This window comes from Rhinoderma darwinii, chromosome 2 (assembly GCF_050947455.1).
Source record: "Rhinoderma darwinii isolate aRhiDar2 chromosome 2, aRhiDar2.hap1, whole genome shotgun sequence".
In the NCBI taxonomy this organism is placed as follows: domain Eukaryota; kingdom Metazoa; phylum Chordata; class Amphibia; order Anura; family Rhinodermatidae; genus Rhinoderma; species Rhinoderma darwinii.
The window spans coordinates 329,435,864-329,455,012 of NC_134688.1; the positions used below are offsets into that span (position 1 = coordinate 329,435,864).

At 44.7% G+C, this 19,149-nt stretch overlaps 1 protein-coding gene across 6 annotated transcripts in view; it reads right to left on the bottom strand.

Annotated features, from left to right (window-relative positions):
* EPS8L3 (EPS8 signaling adaptor L3) overlaps positions 1-17,833 on the bottom strand; it is a 169,343-nt gene extending 151,510 nt beyond the window's left edge. For 2 of the 6 annotated variants that reach the window (XM_075853658.1, XM_075853655.1), the window contains exon 1: positions 17,666-17,833. The gene's annotated coding sequence lies outside the window, so the exon portion shown is untranslated. The remainder of the gene's footprint in view (positions 1-17,665) is intronic. The other 4 variants (XM_075853657.1, XM_075853653.1, XM_075853652.1 and 1 more) reach the window with 3 other exon arrangements.
* Between the last annotated feature and the right edge of the window lie 1,316 nt (positions 17,834-19,149).

Sequence of the window (19,149 nt, forward strand, 5' to 3'; positions counted from 1 at the left end):
ATGGCACTAATATTTTTGCAGTGCAGTATTTGTGGGCACTGAGCAGCACAGTAGGTACAGTATTGGGAGTAGCAGCAGGATTGTGAGTTTGTGTAGAGAAAGTGTGGATGTACTGGAAACCAAGAAGCCAAAAGTGCCTGGTGGCAAAGTCTGCAGTCATGCCCAGGATAAGTCATCATTTGGAGGTCTGGGCCGGATAGTGAAGAAACAGGAAAAATAACTGTTTATTCTGCCTATAACTATATCTAAACAGTACTGAATTCAGTGGCGTAGCTATAGGGGTCGCCACGGTGGCAATTGCGACTGGGCCCCCGTTGCCACACAGCGCTGACCGCGCTTCCAACTGTATTTGCGTCTTCCGGATGCAAATACAGTTCAGTGCAATGTTGGAGCCTTGCTCCAGTATTCACTGTGCCGCGAGCCGCTCGGCGCAGGCAGGCGTGATGTAGTTACGTCATCGGGCTTGCCTGCGCCGAGTCACCCACATCACAGACCGGAGGAGAAGGATTCGCCACCCGTTGTGAGAACGGGGATAGGTAAGTTATTATGTTATTATTTTTCTATTAGGTACGTACATATGGGGGCGTTATACTGGGTATGGGAGGGGGGCTGGTATGGTAGCTGCTGAGGGGGCATTATACTATATGGGGGGGAATTATAGTGTATCGGACAGCTGAGAGGGCATTATACTGTATGGGGGTATTATACTGTATGGGACAGCTATGGGGGGCATTATACTGTATGCAGTAGCTATAAGGGGCATTATACTGTATGGGACCATTATACTATATTTGTCAGCTATGGAGGGCATTATACTGTATCGGGGGCATTATACAGTATGGGACAGCTAAGTGGGGCATTATACTGTATGGGACAGCTATGGGGGTATTATACTGTATGTGGAGCATTATACTGTATGGGACAGCTTTGGGGGGCATTCTACTGTGTGGGGCATTATACTGTATGTGGCAGCTATGGAAGGCATTATACTGTATGGGGCAGCTATAGGGGGCATTATACTGTATGTGGCAGCTATGGGGGCATTATACTGTATAGGGGAATTATACTTTATGGGACAGCTATAGGGGGCCTTTATACTGTATGGGGCGTTATACTGTATGTGGCAGCTATGGAGGGCATTATACTGTATGTGACAGCTATGGAGGTCATTACACTGTATGGGGCATCTTTAGGGGACATTATAATGTATGGGACAGCTATGGGGGGCATTTTACTGTATGTGGGGCATTATACTGTATGAGACAGCTATAGGGGCATTATACTGTATGGGGCATTATGCTGTATGGGACAGCTATGGGGGCATTATAGTGTATGGGGGGCATTATACTGTATGGGCAGCTATGGGGAGCATTATACTGCATGGGACAGCTATGGTGGGCATTATACTGTGTGGGCATTATACTGTATGGGACAGCTTTGGGGGCATTCTACTGTGTGGGGCATTATACTGTATGTGGCAGCTATGGAAAGCATTATACTGTATGGGGCAGCTATAGGGGGCATTATACTGTATGGGGGCATTATACTGTATGTGGCAGCTATGGGGGCATTATACTGTATAGGGGAATTATACTGTATGGGACAGCTATAGGGGCATTATACTGTATGGGCCGTTATACTGTATGTGGAGGCCCAAGCTAAATTCTTGCACCAGGGCCAATAAGCCTTTAGCTACGCCCTGACAGAATTCACTTGTATCGTTTCAAAGTGATTTTACATGTGATGGTCCATGCATAGTGGTTTATTTGGTAAGTGTATGACCATATTATCATATATAGATTATTGTTTTCGACACAGTAAATGATTTAGCGGCCGTGCTTATGCGGGACAAACATTTATGGATACAGGTTTCAGGCCTGATTCATTTTTTTATGGGGAGGGGGGGGCAAAAGATATGCTTTGGGGCTTGTGCTCCTGATCTTTTAGTACCCTAGTTAGGCCATGATGTCTGGCTTACTGGTTGCAGGGAGTCAGGTGATGTATGCAATGGTGTGGCAATAAGCAAGCACATTATAAGAACAATTTTTTGGCTTGTCAGTGTTTTTTTTTGTTATGTATGTACATTATATATAATGTGCTCTGACCCATTAAGGCCGGTAATGAGCTCGAGCGCGCACCCTAGTGGTCACTACAGGACAGGACGGCCGCATGTGCTGACATCTCTGGGGAGGAAGACATCTGCAAGATGATAGGAGATGATAGGAGACTTTACAACAGTTCTGTTGGTTTTCATTATAAAACAGTCATCATACACATCTTCTAAAAGATTAGAAAACAACCCTCATCTTTCCTCTATGGCTCTCCAAAAGTCAAAATGCCTGTCATATATAGTCGTTAAAGAACATTTTGTTACAGCAAAACAAACTTAGCAAATCAAACTACTGTCCAAATAGTACAGCGTAAAGTCTTAGGACGTGTTCACATCAGTGTTGGCTTTCCGTTCAGGGGTTCCGTCGGAGGTTTGCATCACCATTGATATCAATGGTGACGGAAACACTGCTAATGGTTTCCGTTTGTCACCGTTCCGGCAGCTTTCTGTTTTTATGACGGAATAAATAGCGCAGTCGACTGCGCTATTGATTCCGTTGGAAAAAAGGAAACCTGCTGGAACGGTGACAGTTCAGCACTGTACTCAGCTGTTTCTGTCATTCCTATAGACTTTGAATGGAGATACAGCGTGCATATTCGACTGCCACTTGATCTTATGTCCTCCTCACTGCGGTCGAGCAGTGAGGAGGAACAGGAGGTTCGGGACCCCTGTTCCCTCGATCGATAAGGGTCCAAGCTGTGTGGCCCACATCAATCTGACAATTATCACCTATCCTGTGGATAGGTGGAAATGGTCAATTCTGGGAATTCCCCTTTATTATCTTCCAGAATTGGTGAATCAAACTAGGACCTCATAGCCTTTCTGCTGACAATATGAAGTGAAAACGATGTGCTATTTATTAATTTGCAGTGATTATGCACATTCCACTTTATGACTGACTGGATTGCTGATCAAATACATGTCCTATTAAGGGTGCCCACACATGAACCCAGTGACATAGCTATAGTGGTCGCAGCAGTCGCAATTGCGACCAGACCTCGAAGCCAGAAGGGCCCTGGGCCCCCGCACCAGTATGCCTGAGTTTATTCACATAAAAATGCTCAGGATAGATGCTGTTTCATAGTGGGCTAAAGGGCCTTTGATGATGTCATGTCCATGTGACCCCGCCCACCAATCAGGTCCGTTTACCACACTAAAGAAGCAGCAAATCTACAGGAGAGAAGGCCCGTCCACCAGTCAGGTCCTTGTACAGAGCTCCAGGCAGGTGAGTGCTTCTCCAAACGCCCCTCCCTCAATTCCTTCATTACTCCATCCCTCTTTGTCTCTTCTTCACTTGTTTTTCCTGACCCCTCTTGCAGAGTATGTTAACTTTTTTTTTTATTAATCGCGCTTATTTTGAAGAAAATTTTTCTAATGGCGGCAAAAAGGGCGCGGTTCTGCCGCTGTTATGAAAATTGCGGCAAAACTGCGCCATGTGTACCACAGTAACGAATTGCTCCAAAAAAATAACACTAGGCTTTATTCACACAGTGTGGTTAAATCATGTTTATTGCTGAGATTTTGTGAAAATCGCGTAAAAAAATTCAATTTCACGGCACAGTGAATGCTGTATACCCTAATATCACAAGTAGCAAGAAAACACAGGTATAATAAGCACTGCAGAATGAAGCCAGCAGTTCTTTAAAAGATTACTTTATTGCTAAATTCTAAGCGTTATGGCATTGAACCGGTGCCTTCATCAAGTGAATGATTACGGTCCGGTGATGTAAATTAAAGTATTTATCAATAATAATAATTTACCCCTTTCAGGACCAAGGTCATTTTGGCCTTTGAGGACCAGCCCCATTTTTTCAAATCTGACGTGTCATTTTATGTGGTAATAACTCTAGAATGCTTTTGCCTATCCAAGCGATTCAGATTGTTTTCTCGTGACATATTGTACTTTATGTTAGTGGAAAAATCTGGTCAATAAATTCATTGCTTATTTGTGAAAAACACTAAAATTGAAAGAAAATTTGCAAAAATGATGATTTTTCTCATTTTAAATGTATCTACTTGTAAAAAAGATAGTAATACCACACAACATTTTTGCTAATTAACATCCCCATATGTCTACTTTATATTTACTTAATTTTTTGAACATTATTTAATTTTTCTAGGACATTACAAGGCTTAGAACTTTAGCAGCAATTCCTGACATTTTCAAGAAAATTTCAAAAGGCTATTTTTCAAGGACCAGTTCAGTTTTGAAGTGGCTTTGAGGACCTTAAGTACTAGATAGACCCCATAAATCACCCCATTTTAAAATACCTCAAAGTATTCAAAACACCATTCAGAAAGTGTTTTAACCATTTAGGCGTCTCACAGTAATTAAAGCAATAAAGAGGTGAAATTTACAAATAATTTTTTTTTTGACGGAATTAATTTGTAATAAAAAAAGATTCTGTAACACAGACGGTTTTACCAGAGAAACGGAACACAATATTTATTGCCCAGATTCTGCAGTTTTTAGAAATATCCCACATGTGGCTCTATTGTGATAATGGACTGAAGCACTGGCCTCAGAAGCAAAGGAGCACTTAGAGGATTTTGGGGCCTCCTTTTTTTAGAATATATTTTAGGCACTATGTCAGGTTTGAAGAGGTCTTGTAGTGCCAAAACAGTGGAAACTCCCAAAAAGTTACATGTGTTTAGAAACTACACACCTCAAGGAATTTATCTAGGGGTATAGTTAGCATCTTGACCCCACAGTTCTTTTGATATATTTATTAGAGTTTGTCTGTGGAAATGAAAATCTTTTTTCTGAAAAAATATAAAAAATTTTTTTTTTACAAGAAATAAAGAATAAAAAGCACCCCAAAACTTGTAAAGCTATTTCTCCCAATTACGGCAATACCCCATATGTAGTAATAAACTGATGTTTGGACCCACGGCAGAGCTCAGAAGGGAGGGAGCGCCATTTGGCTTTTGGAGCGCAGATGTTGCTTGGTAGTAGTTTGGTTTAGAGTTTTGCTGGTATTTCACTTTATGATGTGGGGGCATATGTAATCTGTACGGAGAACATCAGGGCATAATAAGAGGGTATAATAATGGGGTAAATAAATAATAATTCATAGATATGTGGCCGCTGTCGCACTGATAAATGGTGCCGGATGTTATCCGCTTTTGGAACGCTCTAGACAATTTCTGTCGCTATATTCTGAGCTCCAGAACTTCTTTGTTCCATTACAATCTGTAGTTTTCATTGGTACCATTTTAGGGTACATCACTTTTTATTTGATTTTTTGGCAAGCAAAGTAACAAAAAAAACATACATTTTGATAAAGTTTTTTGTATTTTTTTGCTTTTGTTTTTTTACAGTGTTCATCGTGCCCTATAAATGACATTTTACTTTATTCTGTGGGTCGATACAATTACGGCGATACCATATGTATATAGTTTTTTTTATGTTTTGTGGCGCTTGCGCAATAAAATTACTTTTCTATAAAATTATTTATTTTTTGTGTCACCATATTCTGAGAGCCATGATTTTGTTATTTTTCAGTCAAAAAAGCTGTGTAAGGGCTTGTTTTTTGTGAGATGGGTTGTAGTTTTTATTGGTACTGTTTTGGGGTACATGCGACTTTTTGATCACTTTTTATTCTATATTTTGGGAGGGGTGATGACCAAAAAAATAGTGATTCGAGCATTGTTTTTTAATTATTTTTTTGCGGTGTTCACTGTGCGGGAAAAATAATATTATAGTTTTATAGTTTGGGTCGTTATGAACGCGGTGATACCAAATATGTGTACTTTTTTTAAAGTTTCATTTTTTTTCCTATAATAAAAGACTTATAGAAAAAAAGCATTTTTTGTTTTTTTCTAAAACATTTTTATTACTTTTTTTTTAAAACTTTTTTTACTTTTAGACCTGCAGCACTGATAGCTGCTATAATACACTACACTACCTAGGTAGTGTAACGTGTTATAAACTGTCAGTGTGATGCTGAGAGTCACACTGACAGGAAGCCTATGAGGTCCTCATAGGCTTCCGTGCATGGCAGACCCGGAGGCCGTTGTATGGTCTCCGGTTTTGCCATACAACCAATGGCAGCACCCGCAATCGGTCCCCGGGAAAGTTTGATGTAGCAACAAATTTTCCAGTTTGTTGCTACAACAAACTTTCCCTGCCATCACATGATCGGGACCTGAACCAATCAGGTCCCGATCATGTCTCCAGGACAAGAGGCAGGGGTTAACAGCGCGATCCGGGTGTCAGCACTAATCTGAGAAGCCCGGATCGCGCTTTTAACACCCACTGTGAATTCATGCACAGAGCCCAGCAAGCGCCGACGTGAATTTACTGTAGGCGGTTGGGAAACAGTTAAAAATGGTGATCATATTCTCTGTAGCCGAACCAGTCGGTTCAGCTGTAAGAGAACAGGTTGCAGGGGAGCCGTGGACACTGACACCACCGGCGTCTGAGCGATTTCCCTAGCACTATGAGGGCAGAAGGAGAGGTCTGCAGATTCATGTCCTATCTGCACGGGGTATATGCGAATAGGACGTGAATCTACAGATTGTCGGCATGAAAGGTTTAAACTAATCCTCGGACTACTGGCTTCATCCTTTAGCGCTTATCATACCTGGGTTTTCATTCTGTAATATTACCATATGGGTGTGCAAATCCCCAGCAAAATCTGCCGTAAAGTTTTTATGAACTCAACCTACGGCCCTGTTCACGTGTGTCGGAATTGCCGCTGATTTCAGTGCAAATTCCACGCTAAAATACGTGTAGAATCTGATGACAATCCATATGCCATGCATGTGAATGAGGTTTCTGTAACCCGCATTGGAGGGGGGCCCAAGCTGAAATTTTGCACCAGGGCCAATGAACATTTAGCTACGCCTTTGCATGCACTGGCAGTACTGCGGTAGTATTCAGCACAGCATAACCATGCATGGTTTTAACTCAAATTGCTGTGGTTTTGCCATGCAGTTTTTGAAACCATGTGTTCCACTTGTTTAAGCCACACTGCCAGTAACTGCATCACAAAACCGTAGTAAAACTGTATGGCACACTACCACATTATGGCCGCTGCGTGTATTGGAATCCATAACTGAACTTTCTAACACTCCTGCTAGACTGTTTATTACTGCTCTTGAAAAAACTTTGCATTTGTATTCTACTGCTTGCATAGTTGCAACATTTGAATTCCAGTGGCACTTAGGGTGTGGTATCTTTGTTGGGTGTGTCTTATGGCGGCATGGTTTATCTGTGGGCTGTGGCTAGTGGGGCGTAGCTTCTCAGAATTTCTGCATATAAAAAAACTAACAAAGTTTCTGCAGTAGTTTGGCTGACAACTACTATGGTGGCCGGTATATCTCTGGTTATCTATCTATCTAGCTATTTACAGGCAGGTGATGCCTCACTTTATCCTTAGGGCTAGGCAATATCTGCTGACGACTAATGGCAGTGTAAAATCCAGCGTAGATGGTGCCACACTCAGTGCCTCTTGTAGATAGTGTTCCACATTGCCCCCAGCAGATATTGCCACACACTGCCCCAGTAGATATTGCCACACACTGCTTCCTGTAGATATTGCCACACACTGCTCCCTGTTGATATTGCCACACACTGCTTCCTGTAGATGATGCCACAGTGCCCTCTGTAGATAGTTCCAAATGGCCCCCTGTAGATATTGCCACAGTGCCCTCTGTAGATAGTGCACACACCCTCTGTAGATGATGCCACACCCCTGTACATGATTCCACACACCCCTTGTAGATGATGCCACCCCCCTTGTAGATGATGCCACACCCCTTTCTGTAGATGATGCCACACCCCCTTCTGTAGATTATGCCACCCCCCCCTGTAGATGATGCCACACAGACCCACTGCAGGTGATGCCACACACACCCCCTGTAGGTGATGCCACCCAAACCCCCTGTAGGTGATGCCACACACACACACACACACACACACACACACACACACACACACACACACACACACATACCCTGTAGATGGTGCCACACAGACCCCCTGTAGATGATGCCACACAGACCCCCTGTAGATGATGCCACACAGACCCCCTGTAGGTGATGCCATGCAGACCCCTTGTGGATGATGCCACACAGACCCCCTGTAGATGATGCCACCCCCCCAGTACATGATGCCACAGACCCCCAGTAAATGATGCCACAGACCCCCTGTAGATGATGCCACAGACCCCCCTGTAGATGATGCCACAGATCCCCTGTAGATGATACCACATACCCCCTGTAGATGATACCACATACCCCCTGTAGATGATGCCACACTCACCCCCTGTAGATGATGTCAGACTCACCCCCTGTAGATGATGCCACACTCACCCCCTGTAGTTGATGCCACACACACCCCCTGAAGATGATGCCACACACAGCCCCCTGTAGATGATGCCACACTGAGCCCCCTGTAGATGATGCCACACAGAGCCCCCTGTAGATGATGCCACACACAGTCCCCTGTAGATGATGCCACACACAGCCCCCTGTAGATGATGCCACACACAGTCCCCTGTAGATGATGCCACACACAGCCACCTGTAGATGATGTCACCCCCTGTAGATAATGCCACACCCACCTGTAGATACGGTAGTGCCACATACTGCCCATGTAGATAGTGCCACATACTCCCACTGTAGCTAGCCCTCACCCCCCTCCTCGTACATAGAGCAATTGCGCCTCCCTCTATAAGTGGAATCCCCAGGCCAGGCGTTGGTAATGCTCTGGCCGGGGATTCCGCTGCAGAAGTTGCCCCTGATGTCACTGCCCTTATAAGGACAGCGAAGTCATGGGCTCGTTCTATGACATCACTGTCCATATAAGGGCAGTGACGTAAGGTACGTCTCCTGGAGCGCCGGTATTCCTGCTCAAAGCATTGCCGACGCCTCGTCAGTGGCTCCCCCTATGAGCGGAATCCCCGGCCAGGCGTTGGCAATGCTCTTGCCGGTGATTTCACTGCAGGAGGTACCCCTGACGTCACTGCCCTTATATGGACAGTGAAGTCATAGGCTACTCCTGGAGCGACGGAATCCCAGGTCAAAGGTTTGCTGACGCCCTGGCTGGGAATTCTGCTCATAGAGAGAGCCCTGACTTCACTGTCTATATAAGGGCAGTGACGCCAATGGCACCTCCTATAGCAGAATCCCTTTGGCCAGGGATTTCGCTCCAGTATGAGTGAATAGCAGAGCAGGAAGCGGATACTTTCCTGCTCTGCTATAGTATTCAATTGTATCTGCGTCCTGAGGACTCAGATACAATTGAATGTAGCAGTTGCCGGGACAAGTCCCTGGACAATAATTTGCTGTAAATTCGGGGGCAGTCCCGGCAAATTTGGGACAGTTGGCAAGTATGCTGCTTGACTAATTTACTTCAATATGAAGCGCCTATTTGGAAAATCCCCGCTACCCTGATGAAACTGCCTTGTGATTTAAAAGTTAATGGTTCATTTTATGTGGGAACTTTGTGTTTAGTGATGCTGCCCAGTTCTTTCCTGCTAGATTTACTTTGGACTGTTCTGCCTCTTGTGTATTTTTAATAATTTTGAATATGTCACTACATGCTCATGGGTACAGGTCATAATTGTCAAGCTATGATATTAGCCAGTGTTTCCCAAAACGTGGGATGCGACCCTCTGGGGGATCGTGTGAAGACCTCCAGGTGGTCGCAAGCCACTGATTGATGGCTCCCGGCCCACAGGGCTGGCTCTCCAGCCATCCCGTTTAAACAGTATCTGTGTCCTCAGAGAACAGATACATTTGAATCCAATGCTGGAGCAGGGAGCTGATGCTACTTGCTCCAGCATTCACTATGTAATGCCAGCTGAGCGGCTCGGCCAGTGAGGGGCTTGGCGCAGAGAGGCGAAATGTAGTACCGTCATCACGCTTGTTTGTTCTCAGCCACACACTGCACAGACCAAAGGAGCAGAGGTATCTCCTCCAGTTGTTGAGGGAACAGGGACAGGTGAGTAATTATTTTTTTGTTAGGCACTATGAGGGCATTACACTGGATATGGGGGGCTACTATATGGAAATATGCTTTCATGGGGCAGCTATGCGGGCATTATATTGTGTGGGAACAACTCTGGGGGGCATCATACTGTATGGGGGCAGCTATCGGGACATTATACTGTGTGGGGACACTGAGGGGTCATTATACTGTGCGGGGGCAGCTATGTGGGCACTATTCTGTAAGGGGGCAGCTTTAGGGGCATAATACTGTTTGGTAAAGGTATTATAGGGGCGTTACACTGTGTGGGGCAGCTATAGGGGCATTAAACGGTGGTGAGCTCTAAGGGGTCATTATACTATGTGGGGGTAGCTATGGGGGCATTATTCTGTGTGTGAGGCAGTTTTGGGAGCATTATACTGTGTAGGGAGGCACTATAGAAGCATTATACTGTGTTGGGGCAGCTATAGTGGCATTATACTGTGTGGGGGCAACCATAAGAGCATCATCCTGTTTGAGGGAAGCTTTAGGGGAATTATCCTGTGTGGTGCAAATATAAGGGCATTATACCGTGTGGGGGGCCCACTGGGTTGGGGCCCACTCAGATGTATTTCACCTCCCCTGTGCTAAACCCCTAGCTACACCTATTAGGGCCACTGATAGACGAGTCGGGTCACTTGACCCACGATCAACGGTCATGTCATAGTCGGGGCCCAGCAAGGCTCAGCAGCAGGATACTTTGATCACGTACCCACCCTTGCACGCACAATTATCATTGTTTTAGATGTTGCAGGGATTTATTTTTGGAATGGAGCTAAATACCAGCATCTAGCTATGAATTGTGTTGACATCAGCTGAAATGGGGCTAAGTTAGGTAGTGGGGGGTCCCAAACAATAGTCTCGACCATAAGTGGGTCCCGACCTCAGAAAGTTTGGGAACCACTGATCTAAGCAAATCCATCTGTAACATGTAATCTTCATTTTTACTTAGTACCAGGGATGTAAGTATAGGAGGTGAAGAGATTGCAGATGCACCACAGCTATGAAGGATCCAAAAAGTCCTTTACCTATAAGAGGAGACGACTACTATAAATAACATGGGATAATACAGGGGGCCAAGTTACAGATTTGCATTGTCCATTTACGTCTCTACTAAGTTCAGATATTCTGCTTACCAACAAAAGTAAGTGATTGGTAAAATTAGGAGAAGATCAGTCCATACAATTTATATTGCATTAATATATATATATATATATATATATATATATATATATATATATATATATGTATATATATATATATATGGAATCTGTTTTTTTTAAATGTTCAGGAAAAATAAACAGTTAAAAAATAAATAAATCGGAAACAGGGTGTCACGTTGGGTACATAGACCCACTGGGCCGTACCGCCTTGACGGTATGGCAGCTGGCCAACAGGACACAGGTCACAGTCTATAGTTCGTATAGTGTAAGTGTGGTAGCTCGGACAGTAGTAAGACAGGCTCGGCTGGGACTAGGCAGCAGGTAGGCACCAGGCGTGGTATACAGCACAGCATGACTTCAGCTCAACACTGCACTTGACCAGGATAGCACGGGATACAGGTTACAGGTAGCAGGAACGGGAAACACTGGGAACTGGGAAATACTAGGAGACCATTTGCTTAGGCGAACTAAAGGCAAGACAACAACGCTCAGGTAAGGCAGGAAGGGGCTGGGCCCCTCTTATAGTCCAGGATGCTCATGGGCTAATTTTGACTTTAACTCAGGTGCGCGCAGGCCCTTTAAGAGCGGGCATGAGCGCGTGCATGCATCCTACGGGACCCGGCCAAGGTAAGCGGAAGTGAGCCCTGGCGTCTCCTGAGTGAGCCTGACGGCCCACGGCGATGGGCATGACAGAGGGCAAGGAAAATGTGATGAATTACACCTACCAAGCACAGGTAGGAGAAGAGTTGGCAATCCAATGTGAGCCTATGGTTTTACAAGCCATGAAAAGTGACTCTTGTAGAAATATTTTTTTGGTGGCGGGACGATATCTTCATCTAAGCACCCAAAGAGGCACAGCTTAGTGTCTAGGGTGAAAGAAGATGCAAAAAGGCTTAGCGCTTCTCCCCAAAAGGAGGCAACTGGGGGACATAGCCATAGCAGATGAAAAAGGTTACATAGTTACATAGTTTGTACGGTTGAAAAAAGACACATGTCCATCAAGTTCAACCAAGGGATGGGAAAGGGGAAGTAAAAAATTTCTACACATAGGAGCTAAGATTTTTTTGTTCTAGGAAATTATCTAAGCCTTTTTTAAAGCCATCTACAGTCCCTGCTGTGACCAGCTCCTGCGGTAGACTATTCCATAAATTCACCATTCTCACAGTAAAAAAGGCTTGTCGCCGCTACAGGTTGAACCTTTCTTTTTCCAGACGGAGGGAGTGCCCTCTTGTTTTTTGAGGGGGTTTTACATGGAACAGTGTAAAGTCAATGGTCGCTGACAACGAACTCCTTCCATCCAGTCGACGCCCTTCTCTCCAGAGATGTCTACACATGCGGCCGTCCTGTGTCGCAGTGACCACCAGGGTGCGCTCGCGAGCTCAGTCCAGACTGGATAAGCCAAAGCGCACGCATGTGGGTAATTGAGCTGATTGCTCCCAGAGCACTCTGGGCAATAAGAAGGTCCCAGCCCCATGCTTCCATGCCTGAGCGTTGTTTGTCGTATCCTAGTTTGTCTTGCAAATGGCCTCCTAGTGTTTTCCAGTTCCAGTGTTCATGTTCCTGGATCCTGCATCGTGTATCCCGTGCTATCCTGTTCCAGTGCCGTGTTGTGCTGTAGCCGTGCGGTGCTGTGCCTACGCCTATCCTGCTGCTCCATGCCTGACATCTACCTGCTTCCTAGTCCCATCCGAGCCTGCCTTGCTACTGTCCGAGCTGCCACAGGTACCTTATATGAACTGTGAACTGTGACCTGCACCCTGTTGGCCAGCTGCCATACCCACGTATGCCATGTCCACGAACCCAACGTGACAAACAGGATTTCACCATAATTTTTGTATCTGCCATTCATATATTTATATAAGTTAATCATGTCCCCACTTAGTCGTCTTTTTTGAAGGCTAAATAGGTTTATTTCTTTTAATCTTTCCTCATAACTTAGATTCTACATGCCCCTTATTAGCTTCATTGCTCTTCTTTGTATTTTTTCTAACTCCAGGGCATCCTTTCTATGAACTTGAGCCCAGAACTGAACTGCATATTCTAGATGAGGCCTCACTAATGCTTTGTAAAGTGGTAATATTACATCCCTGTCCCGTGAGTCCATGCCTCTTTTAATACACGACAATATCTTGCTGGCCCTTGAAGCTGCTGATTGACATTGCATGCTGTTATTTAGTTTATGATTTACAAGTACACCCAGATCCTTCTCAACAAGTGACTCCCCCAGTGTAGCTCCCCCTAGGACATATGATGCATGCAGGTTGTTCGTACCCAGGTACATAACTTTACATTTATCTACCGTAAACGTAATTTGCCGAGTGGACGCCCAAACACTCAGTTTGTTTAAATCCGTTTGCAATTCACGAACATCTTCCATAGTCTGAACTATATTACATAGCTTGGTGTCATCTGCAAAAATAGAAATAGTGCTATTAATCCCATCCTCTATATCATTAATAAATAAGTTGAATAATAGTGTTCCCAGCACTGAACCCTGTGGTACACCACTTATAACCGGGGACCATTCAGAGTAGGAATCATTTACCACAACTCTCTGGATACGATCCTTGAGCCAATTTTCAATCCAATTACAAACTATACTTTCTTAACCTATAGTCCTTAATTTACCCATTAGACGTCTATGAGGGACAGTGTCACATGCCTTTGCAAAGTCCAAAAACACTATATCCACAGCGGCCTCTCTGTCTAGGCTTCTACTCACCTCTTCATAAAAACAAATCAGGTTGGTTTGACAGCTTCTGTCCTTAGTAAAACCGTGCTGGCTGTCACTTATAATACTATTTATTATCACATAATTGGGGAATATAGTCCCTCAATAGCCCCTCAAACTTTTTCCCCACAATGGATGTTAAGCTTACTGGTCTATATTTACCCGGGGAAGACCTAGAGCCCTTTTTGCAAATAGGCACCACATTTGCCCTGCGCCAGTCCCTTGGCACTATACCAGTCACTAGAGAATCTCTAAATATTATGAAGAGGGGGACAGAAATAACTGAACTAAGTTCCTTAAGAACTCTAGGGTGTAACCCATCTGGTCCCGGGGCCTTGTGTACGTTTATTTAATTTAATTTAGCTTGCACCATATCTACATTCATCCAATTCAATATATCAACTGATATATTAACAGCACTGGCACCAGCTACATCAGCTGCTCTTTCTTCTGTTGTATATACAGAGCTGAAGAACCCATTTAGTAACTCTGCCTTCTCTTGATCCCCTGTGGCCAACTCCCCATTACCACTATCTAGGGGTCCTACATGTTCAGACCTTGGCTTTTTTTGCATTTACATACTTGAATAATTTTTGGGGATTTGTATTACTATCCTTGGCCACCTGCCTTTCATTTTGTATGTTTGCTGATTTTATTACCTTTTTACAGATTTTATTAAGCTCTTTATATTTTACAAAGGCTCCCTCAGAGGTACATCTGTAGTACCGAGAAGAGGGTATCACCACTACTCTGTGCAATCTCAATGGGGTAAGATAAGCCTCGTGGGTGATGTAGAGCTGAGTTAGCTTGCTGGTACCTACATGAGACACAACACATGGGAGTTTAACATATTGCCATGTCTATCTTGCCAGGAATATAATACATTGTGCAAATTTATGACGAGAAGAAGGGGGAATGCAATTTCTGAAATTGGGATAAGAGCAATTTATACATTTGAGGCACACTGATGACAGGTGATGGGCAGGTAAACGCTGTCACAAGACGACAATCTTGGAGGAGCACTTAAGAATAGTCTGCGCATTGCGCATGCAGGACGTGCCTTAACTGAAAAAACCTGTAGGTTTCAGAGGATAACCACATATCACCACCATTCAAATGCAATATGCTGTACCAAAATTCCTATCCCTGAATCAGGGGCGTAAATAGGAATGACTGGGCACCATAGCAAACTTTTGACTGGGGCCCCCCTCCCCTGGGTATCACACAACCCCCCTTGTACATAGTGCCTCCCTATAGATTCCGCTACACAGCGCCCCCTATAGATAACGCCTTCCAGCCCCCCTGTAGATAACGCCATACAGCCCCTCTCTAGATAATGTCATACAGCCCCCTGTAGATAAAACCATACAGCCCCCCTGTAGATAATTCCTTACAGCCTTCCCCTATAGATAACGCCATACAGCCCTCCTGTAGATAATGCCATACAGCCCTCCCCCTGTAGATAACGCCATACAGCCCTCCCTTGTAGATAACGCCATACAGCCCTCCCCTGTAGATAACTCCTTACAGCCCTCCCCTGTAGATAAGGCCATACAGCCCCCCTGTAGATAACGCCATACAGCCCCCTGTAGATAGCGCCATACAGCCCTCCCCTGTAGATAACGCCATACAGCCCCCTGTAGATAATGCCATACAGCCCTCCCCTTGTAGCTAATGCCATATAGCCCCCCTGTAGATAATGCCACAGCCCCCCTGTAGATAACGCCATACAGCCCCCCGTAGATAACGCCATACAGTCCCCCTTTAGATAATGCCATACAGCCCTCCCCCTGTAGATAATGCCATACAGCCCTCCCCTTGTAGATAACGCCATAAAGCCCACTCTGTAGATAACGGCATACAGCCCCCTGTAGATAACGCCATATAGCTCTCTGTAGCTAATGCCATACAGCCCTCCCCTGTAGATAATGCCATACAGCCCCCCTGTAGATAATGCCATACAGCCCTCCCTCTGTAGATAACGCCATACAGCCCTCCCTCTGTAGATAACGCCATACAGCCCCCTGTAGATAACGCCATACAGCCCCCTGTAGATAATGCCATACAGAGCCCCTGTTGATAACGCCATACAGCCCCGCTGTAGATAGCACCATACAGCCCCCCATAGATAGCGCTATACACAGTCCCCTGTAGATAAGGCCATACAGCCCCCTGTAGATAACGTCATACAGCCACCTGTAGAAAATGCCATACAGCCCCCTGTTGATAATGCCATACAGCCCTCCCCCTGTAGATAACGCCATACAGCCCCCCTGTAGATAAGGCCATACAGCCCTAAACCCCGCCTGCAGGTAAAGCCATACAGCCCCCATACCCCCCCAAAAAAAACGGCCTATAGTTTGTCCTACAAAAGAGATGTATCCCCTATCCTGTGGATAGGGGATACATGCGTGATAACTGGCAGCAATAAGGAGAACGGGGGACCGAAAGTCCCCCGAAGTTCTCCATGACAAACCTCAGACTTCCGGGGGTCTGCGCAGTTAAATAAAAATGAAAGGAGCGCTGGTCACGCATGCGCACAAGCACGACTGGTGCACAATTCATTTCTATGGAGCTGCCGACAGAACCTGGAAGTCCGAGGTTTGTCATGGAGAACTTCGGGGGACTTTCTGTCCCCCGTTCTCCTTATCGCCGTACGTCCCAGTGATCACACATGTATCCCGTATCCTGTGGATAGTGGATGCATGTCTTTTGTAGGAACAACCGCTTCAGTGGCGTCGCGCTATAGCAGCCATAGCGGCTGCTAGCGGAGCCTTGGGCCATGGGGGGGGGGGCCTATAGCAGCCTCTACAGCCGTAGTTACGCCACTGCCCTGAATATTCATGAGTTTAACCAGCAGCGGATTGCCCCATAGGGACCAGTTAGCCCAGAGGTAACATAATGTAACAATGCTGGGGCTCGGGTCTGGAATCCAATAAGCAAGGCAATGACACAGTTCACAATAACAGACAGGGTAATACAGAGTTCATACACATTAGGATTTGCACTTCAAGGAGTTATGCAGCAAGCTCGAATGAGAGATAGCCTCAATTGGGTTGGCGCAGGCTACCCTGGGGTGCATATTCGAAGGAATAGCCTGGTCTTCACCGTGACCCCCTGCAAGAGGGTAAGGACTTTGCTGCAAAGGGATTCCTAGGTCGCAGTCCCCAAGATATTCCCCTAATGTCAGTAAGGCTGCAGGTGAAGGTGTACAATGGAAATAGGGATAAGTCGTGGTCATATATATGCAGAGTTTAGTACACAGGAGCGGAAGACCGTAAACAAACTTATACAAAGTTCGGTACAGAGGAGAGCAAAAGTGGTTACAGAACAGGGAGGCTGGATTACTTTATAGACAGAATAATTAGACATAAAAAAATAAAAAGCTGTGGATAAATATAGGACAGCAAATATTGATAGCCACCTAGTAGAGGCAATCACTAACTAATCAACAAGTTCAGTAAACACATGGCTAGAATAAGCAAGGCTCTCTGAGGCAAAGCGGTCAATACTGCAGATTCCAGAGTTCAAGACCAGAATGTTCAGTTCTTGTCAACGTTTTTCTTTCTGTGACCCCACATCTGGCGGGCTTAGGAGTGTAAGGGATTAATGGCATTAACAATAACCAAATGGTTTGATACATTCTATTTAACCCACATAACAATACAAATTCTGAAACTACATACCTGATACCTCCCTGCGTTGGTTCTGAAATCCGCTTCCTGTAGTCAGAAATCCATTCACTACAGCGTATTGACTGAATAAGTGGCTTAATTAATACCGCTATGGTGGGTTAAGACTCAAGCGCTTTAATGTTACGAGCAACCTTCTGACCTTAGTTTCTTGCAGGAACCACTCCTTCTGTCCTTTGCCCAGGACCTACTCTCATGGGTGTTTACATAATGATGCTAATGGAAATTATACCCAGCTATTTTTGCACCTCCCTCTAACCTGTTCATTCACGTCACCCTTCCACTGGTGTACGCAGATGTTGTTATTGCTATATTGTCGCCATTACATCTCTATCTGCTGTCTGGTTATTTTCAGCTGTACCCACTATCTTTTATCAAACTTTTAGCAGTACTGTTCATTCTACTATACAAGTCTTACATTTTTATAATCTCCGTGCCATTTTGTCTGTATACAAGGTAAATGTTCTGTTACATCGCTAGTGCAAGTTTACTTGTTGAACATTAACTCTGGTTTATGCTTGATTAACACAGTAATGCAAACTTCTAGTTAACAAGTATTTTTTACTGGGTGGGTATACATAACTTGTTTTTAACTTATTTCAGTAATGATTTTGAATTGGGTGCATTTTATATGTTGATTGATGTGTATAAGTCTAGAACTACTTCTCAATTACTAAACGTGCATCTTGTCCGTGACATTTAAGGGTCGAGAGAGAAAACAAGAAAATAGATAATCAGTCTCTCTTAATGACACCGCCTACCACATTTATGATATGTAGAGATAAAGAAAAGGGCAGGAGATCCTCATACGTAACTTTTATTACATGAGCACCTGCTGACTCACTATCGGGGCCATGGACATAGACATAGAAATGATTTTCATTAAAAAAAAAAAGCCTGATGGAGTTAGGATGCTATTATACAAGTCACTTAAAGGGGTTGTCTGGTTTTTATTTGTTTTATTTGCAGAATAGAAAATTATACATACAATATTTTCTTACATACACGTATTTAAAATTCTCCTCATATACATTTCTTATATCATAGCAGTAATCCCTTCTAAAAAACAAATGGCATAGCCCACAGATTAGTCCATAGAAATATATCCATTAACTATAGGAATAGACTTAACCTGGTGTCAGTCATCTGACCCACAACCCACACATTATGTGACCCCTGGCATTCAGGTAACACTACCCAGGCAGTGGCGTAACTACCGCCGTAGCGGCTGCTACGGGGCCCGCGGCATGAGGGGGCCCGTGTCGCCCGCCGGCACGGGCCCCCACCATGGCCGGAGGCTCCGCTAGCAGCCGCTATGGTTGCTACAGCACGACGCCTCTTAACACTACGGCAGAGCAGGGAGGTATCTCCCCGCTCTGCCATTAAACAAAAGACATGTATCCCCTATCCACAGGATAGGGGATACATGTGTGATCGCTGGCATTGATAGGGAGAACAGGGGACTGAAAGTCCCCTGA